The sequence below is a fragment of the Priapulus caudatus genome, unplaced genomic scaffold (assembly GCF_000485595.1).
Source record: "Priapulus caudatus unplaced genomic scaffold, Priapulus_caudatus-5.0.1 Scaffold109, whole genome shotgun sequence".
NCBI classification, from domain to species: Eukaryota; Metazoa; Priapulida; class Priapulimorpha; order Priapulimorphida; family Priapulidae; genus Priapulus; species Priapulus caudatus.
This window is the reverse complement of record NW_014577170.1, coordinates 549014-556450: the sequence shown is the minus strand read 5'-3', so window position 1 is coordinate 556450 and position 7437 is coordinate 549014.

The following is a 7437-nucleotide window of genomic DNA, read 5'->3' as shown; positions in this document are numbered from 1 at the left end:
GAAAATCAACAAAGAGCGAAGAAACGCAAGTCGAATTTTACAGCAAGTGAGAAAACATATCTGGCAGACCTCGACAAGGATAATTTCCAAGTACTATTCGGACAATTTACCAGTAACTTAACTGCAAAAATGAAGAGCGAGAAATGGGAGGAGATCGCCGGAAAGATAAATGCCATAGGTGCGGAAAGCAGCAGAACAGTAGCGGTGTTAAAAACTCTATGGAACAACCTATCTATAAAAACAAACATTCAACAGCAGTTCCTAGACTTATACAGGGGTAGGATAATATATATATATGTTATATATTATATGTATTATATATATAGCTCCAATACTCCCGCGGAATTGGAAAAACACGGAAGATCCCTGAACGCAGATTCCGTCCCCCCGGGCGTTTCACCGATCCCACGCGTTCTTGGACCTTCCGCGGAAAATTTCAAAACGACACATTCTTGCGGATTATATACGCCATTCATAACTCGCAAGCAGCAGCCCCTCTATCACCATGCGGCAACAGCCCACTTAAGCTCTCCACTTCACCCAGCCCCCTTCTCTAAGAACATTGAGATTTTTAGGGCAAGGTACCGGTTTTTGCTATACGTAGTATTAGTCATCCCCCCCACAAACGCGATCGGCCCGTGGTTGTAAAACTTTCCGGCGCGACTGTCCCCCTCCCCCCTCCCCGCGGTTTATAGTACCTAAGAAGTACTGTGGGCTATTTATTTCGCATTTATACCATCCCCCAACAGATATCTGACCACCACACAACGCCTTACTATGCATTTTGGCGGTTAACGCGACACTGTGAGGGATGAAAGTAGGTACGGTGTATCAGGGGAGCTCGTTAGTAGTTCGTCTAGGGTTGTTACCAACGTACCTGTTCTTGAGGTCGTGTGCACTGCATACTGATGAATGCAACTAGACGTAATCAATAACGGATATAGGCGCCGACCACTCGGCGCGGCCAGGTCCGCGTGTACACACCGATCCGGCCCACGACAGTTCCGAGCGGGTAATCGTAAGTACGCTTATCGTCGCAGATACGTACCCGAAGCCATCCGGCGAGCTATTTAACTTTCCCAGATTCTCATATCCAGAGCGAGAAATGAAGATAGGAACCGACAAGACAGTAAGATATATATATTGGAGAGTTATGATCACAAATGATATGACTAAATAATAGTAGACTCCTTAAAGAAGTTAGGTATAAATATGTTGATTGATTCTGATATGTTGATCAAAATAATCATAACAAACACGATCGCTATCAATAAAACCGGCAGCCTGCACCTCCAGAGCATAGAACTGTAAGACTGAGCCTGTCAGAATCGCGCGACTGCTGCGGCGGAGCGGCATGGCTTATAGTTTCTACGATCAAAAAAACCTAATAATAACACCAGAGTGATATCTTATACTGTAGTAATAATATCATAATGAGGGTATATATATACAATATATTCATACATATCTACATAATATAAACCTACATACACTACCTGACTTACTATATATACATCTATACATATACAAATATAGATATATATATATATATATATATTACATACATACGTATACGCATACATATACGTACATAGGTATATAGTATAACATGGGGTACGATATATGGTATATAATGTGTGTAGTTTTGTCTACTCTTGTTCTAGAACTAATACCGGAACTAAAGGGAGTTGTTGTATCCATCTCGACCCCCTAATCCAAAATATTCACATGTAGGCTATCTACATCTGTATAACATGAATTACAGCATTTCAATAACCTCAAGACTCAGAGAGATCATAGCTAATACATGTGCCGTATCTATATTTCTAAAAATGTAACTTCGATCAACTCGTTCCGCGAGATAGCACGGCTCAATAGTGATTCTGTTACTTTTATGCTTATAGATACCTTGTTTCGTAGCGGGATATGTTTGTTTTTTGCAAAACCAAGAATATGCGACACTAATTATAGAATTACAAAAAACACAAACAACATTTCGCAGTTTCTATAATATTTTTTTCAAACAATACACAAAAACATATATTAATATTTACTAAATTCTAAAGCTCAAACAAATCAAAACATAACCTGTTTTGGCATTACTTTCCGCACCATACACAAATCACGATGACGGCAGTATAAATAGTGTGGCCGAAAGTAATTCATCATATCGCGATAACACAAATCTTACACTGCATACACAAATTAATACAAATGCATATATAATTAATAAATAGTCTAATTTAATAATTTAACAGTTTAATATATTTAACAGTCTAACATAGATTTTTTTCAGGAGATATCGTGAACATAGTCAATTTAATTTCTTACAGTTGAGTTGGGTGAAGGGAAAATGCGGTCAATAAGGAATACCTACACTAGACTTAAGCAGCAACAACCAACAAAGTCTAATTTAATAATTTACAATTTACAGAGAGTTCTAAGGATATATTTAATATATTATTAATTACTTTAATTAATTAATAATAAATTACTAATGGATAGTGATAACAGTGCTACCAGTAAAACTCGTAAATAAGTCGTCATATCTCACCCGTCCGCAATTCGCGTAAGTCGACATGGAGTCCCATTTCCTCTCATCTAAAAATCCATTGAAATAGCTCCGCCTAAGTCGTGATTTTCGTAAGAGGACACAAAAACGCCTGGTCCCAAATATTCGACTTTGCGAGTTATATATACATATATATAACAAAAATATAATGAGATCTTCATTTAAACAATAAAAATAATATTCATAATTTTAACTATTACATTTTTTTCTGGAATAATTTTCAGGAAACATTCCCGAACCTCCGCTCTCTCCAATATAGAATTGGAGAAAGGACAATTTCTAGCATTGTCGAAGAGACCTGTCAGTCTTGTACACTGCAACTAAAGAAAAGTATTTAAGTAACCCTTTTAATTTTTAATAAAATCTTATTATAAAGAACGTTTTTCTTTTCTTTTAAGTAAAGTTTCTGTACAATGATAATTTTCACTTTTGACAACTGAAGAATCAGTGTCTTTAAAAAACGACTGAAATGACGACTTAATAAATAACGACTTTAGGCGGGCTATTAGATGGATTTACCTATAAGGAAATCGCGACTTGACTTCCATGACAATTCATGCGAATTGACAGTTAGACCGATGACGACTTATGGCGAGATTTACTGTATATATATGCTTATCATAAAGATATACATATACATAAACATATTACTTATATTGGTTTACAAATGATGAAACAATCTAGTGTTATCGATTGATGATTCGATTGGTTGGTAATACTGCTGTTGTGGGATGGTTGCAATCGAGCTATTTGGCTTAATTTCCCTAACTCGGCATCTAATAAATACAGTTAATTTTATGTTAGCAATAGCCCTAGTCGTGATGCGCTCACTTTAGACAATGTCTGTGCTACTAATCGCCCAAACATTTCCATGCCGTTATCAGTTTGATCAAGTTTTGCTTTCCGGTCGATGGCCCGTTGTTCCAGTGATGCTGCAAGGCATTTCATCATTTTAAATTCTTCATCAGCCAGTTTTCTTTTTGATGCCCGTGATCTTGGAGGCTGTTTTGTGGATCTAGTCGCTGTATCGCTACTTCCTGGAACGTTTGCATGAATTTCATTGTCGTCATCTTCACCACCAAGGTCTAATATGGTGTCTTCCCTTTGCTCAATACTTAATTCACCTTCATTTTCAGTTGGAGTTGGAGAAGGCTGAAAAGTGAAATACAATCATTGAAATTTAACTACATTTTAATCATATAATTGTTTTGTATTATCAGGCACCCAACATCAAAAGACGAATGGTTAACAATCGCAGAAGGTTTCAATCGTAAATGGAACTATCCGATCGTGCATCGGGCCATCGACGGGAAGCACATACGCCACTCCAACATCCACCTGATAGTGGTTCTGAGTACTTCAATTACAAAACTTCTTTAGTGTTCCGTCTTTAGCTGTTGTCGACGCAAATTACAAGTTTTTTATACTCGTTGATGTAGGGGCTTCCCGGGCGTGCAGAGATGCTGGTGTGTTCAATGGCAGTGCATTTAAGAAGGCCTTTAAATAGCAACACTCTGATGTGCCACCACCTGAAAGTATTGATGTATTGCCAGATCCCATTAATTATCATGTTATATGGAGATGATGCATTCGCTATGACACAACATTAATGAAGCCCCTATCCCATCGAAATTTAGATCAACGCAAAAAAAATTTCAATTATCGACTATCCCGTGCTCGACGAGTCGTGGAGAATGCTTTCGGAATTTTGGCGAATCGCTTTAGAGTGTTTTTCACTTCAATAAATTTAAGTCCTGTAAGTGACGATATAATTCTAGCTGCATGCACATTGCACAATTACTTGGTTGAGCAAAATAGCACACATATATCAGCAGATGTGATGTAGAAGACACTGAAAATAACACATTGTCAAGCAGGATCATAGAAAGAATCAGAGTCTAACAGGTGTGGATCTTTTGATATGGTTAGAAATCCAACAAAGATGCTAAATCTCAGCGGGACCTACTGACCACGTACTTTTCATCAGAATCAGGTTCGGTCCATGGCAGGACTTATTGATAAATCGTTAATTTAAATAGCACTGGCCATCTACAAGTTACAACTCATTTTCTTAAAGCCACAATATGCACATCTACACGCTAATTTCTCCAGGATCCGTGCTGACAATGATGCTGATTTACAGTGTGCTTCTACATACACATCTGTGATATATGTGTGCTTATTTTGCTAGAGAAATAAATAATTAATGGGATCTGGAATATCATCAATACGTTCAGGTGGTGTTAAATTCAGAGTGTGGCTTATTTTGCTAGAAAATAAATACTTAATTACCGCTAAGTTGGATAATTGTGGGTCTCGTTACAATGTAAGGACTGAGGAACAAAGTTTTCCAGGATCACTTATTTCTTTTGCTGTGGGGTTTCCTTGCACTGCCACTCGGTGTTGCTGCCTAAGTCTAGTGTAGGTATTCCTCATTGAGCGCGATTTTCCCCTTCACCCACTCAACTGTAAAGAAATTAAATTGACTAGTCACGAATCTCCTGAAAAAATCTATGTTAGACTGTTAAATTATTAAACTGTTAATATTAAATTAGACTATTTATTTAAATTATATATGCATTTGTATTAAATTTTGTGTATGCAGTGTAAGATTTGTGTTATCGCGATATGCATTACTTTTGGCGCACTATTTTAAACTGCCGTCATCGTTTGATTGTTTGGATTTTTGATTTTGTGAGATTTATAGAATTTATAATATAGTGTAAATAACTCTATATTAATTGTATAATATGTATAGTATGTATATATAGATATAGTATATATAGTGTAGTATAGTAATATATAGTAATAGTAATATAGTAAAATAAATAATATATGTCTTGTGTATTGGTTGGAAAAAATATTATGAGAACATTGCAAAATGTTATTTGTGTTTTTTTTAAATTATGATTAGTTCGCACATTTTTGCTTGCATAAAAAAAACAATCCTACGAGTTATGCGTGTCATTTTGAATTGAATAATGATATTGGACCAAAGAATTGTTGTACGAATTACAGAATACAAATTATTATACAATAGAAATTAAAGGGAATATTTATAAAAAAGAAATAGGTCATTCTAGCGAATAAAGTGATGACGCATTTACGGAGGTTGACTGTATAAACAAGTACATCTAAGCATAAAAAGTAAACAGAATCACTAACGAGCGATATGCTCATGAACGAGTTCAGTTACATTTTTAAAAATCTAGATACGTGAATAATCATAATGTACACTACATACATGTATACATAATTACATATCCTTGGAGCATGGCGAGATTGAGAGAACTATGTAGTGTACGTAACATCATCGGCTTGCTTCTAAGTCTAATTTAATCATAGAATTTAATTAATAATGAGTATGCTATACACGAAGAAATAGCGCGCCAATATGACAGAATTTCTTCTCATTGAAGGATCATGGCATCATGATATCAAACAACAACATAAAAATATATAGGCGTCAGTAGCATGGTGTGGCGTAGCTCTAGTACTACATAGCCGGCGTACAGTTGCCGCTGTAACCCGACCAGGCTGTGTGACTAACGTCACTCGCAGCTAGGGCAATGCATACCTCCCAAATCCCATTGGTTGATACAAATCACGTGGCCTGGAAACTCCTGTTTAATAATTCATTTTATGGTGCATTGTGACCCTAACCTAACCCTAATTCTAACCCTAACCATAATCCTAACCCTAACCCTAACCCTAACCCTAACACTACTTAGAATTTAATTTAAAAAAATTAACTATAATTGTATGAACACATGGGAGTTGGGAGGTATGCGGCCAGGCCCTAGCTGCGAGTTACTAACGAGTCAATTACACCTATTAGACTAACGTCAATACGTAATACACCTATTGACTAACGTCAATATTCTAACCTCCTCACATCTCCTTTTCAACATCTCTTTCAACATCTCCGTCTCGGCAACGCTTCTCTAGTATCCCGTCTCATCTGTGTGGCGTAGGCCTATATTTTTATGTTTGTTGTTTGATATCATGATGACCTAGCTTGACCTAGGCGTGACTACCGTAGACGACCGTACTACGCCTACCGGTACTTATAACTACTAATACTATCCTACTGAAATAATTACCTGTCTGTTTCTATTCCGCCGCTATATCTGTACATGCTCGATCCTTATATCCGGTTTTTAATTCTGGCGAGTTGACTATGTAGAGGCTGGTGTAATTTGGCCAGATTTCCACAAGTTTGTCCTCTGATATAACTTCATTAATTCTGGTCGCAGCCATCTTCAAAATGATTTACACCGCATGCGCTGTGAGTACCAGTGTTGAGTAAATTTACTCAGCGCGCCGCAAAACGTTGAGTAAAATGACTCATGAGTCAAAAATTATCAAACACGTTTGATCGTGAGGTAAAATGACTCATGAGTCATTTTACTCAACGAATGTGCGCCGCAAACGTGAGTAAAATTACTCACGAGTCATTTTATGAGTAAAATAACTTCGTGTGCGCCGGCCTTAACTATAACATATATATTTCTATATATATAATATAAATATATTATATATATAATCAAGTGCTAATAATACATTTTTATTGTTAAATATTAATATATTATTAATACATGTATTATTAGCTCTTGATATATATATATATATGTTTATATTTATATGATTATATTAATAAATAATTATTAAAAAATATAATTTTCATGGCACGGATACGATAGATGAAGTCCGTCTACTCGTTAGAGTATAGTTATGAGACCAGTGCTGACAGTTCAGACAATGTTTGTACAAGTCATTTATATAAATATGTGGTATGTATGTATGTGTATAATATATATATATATGTGTATACATATAATATGTATATATTATATATATATATA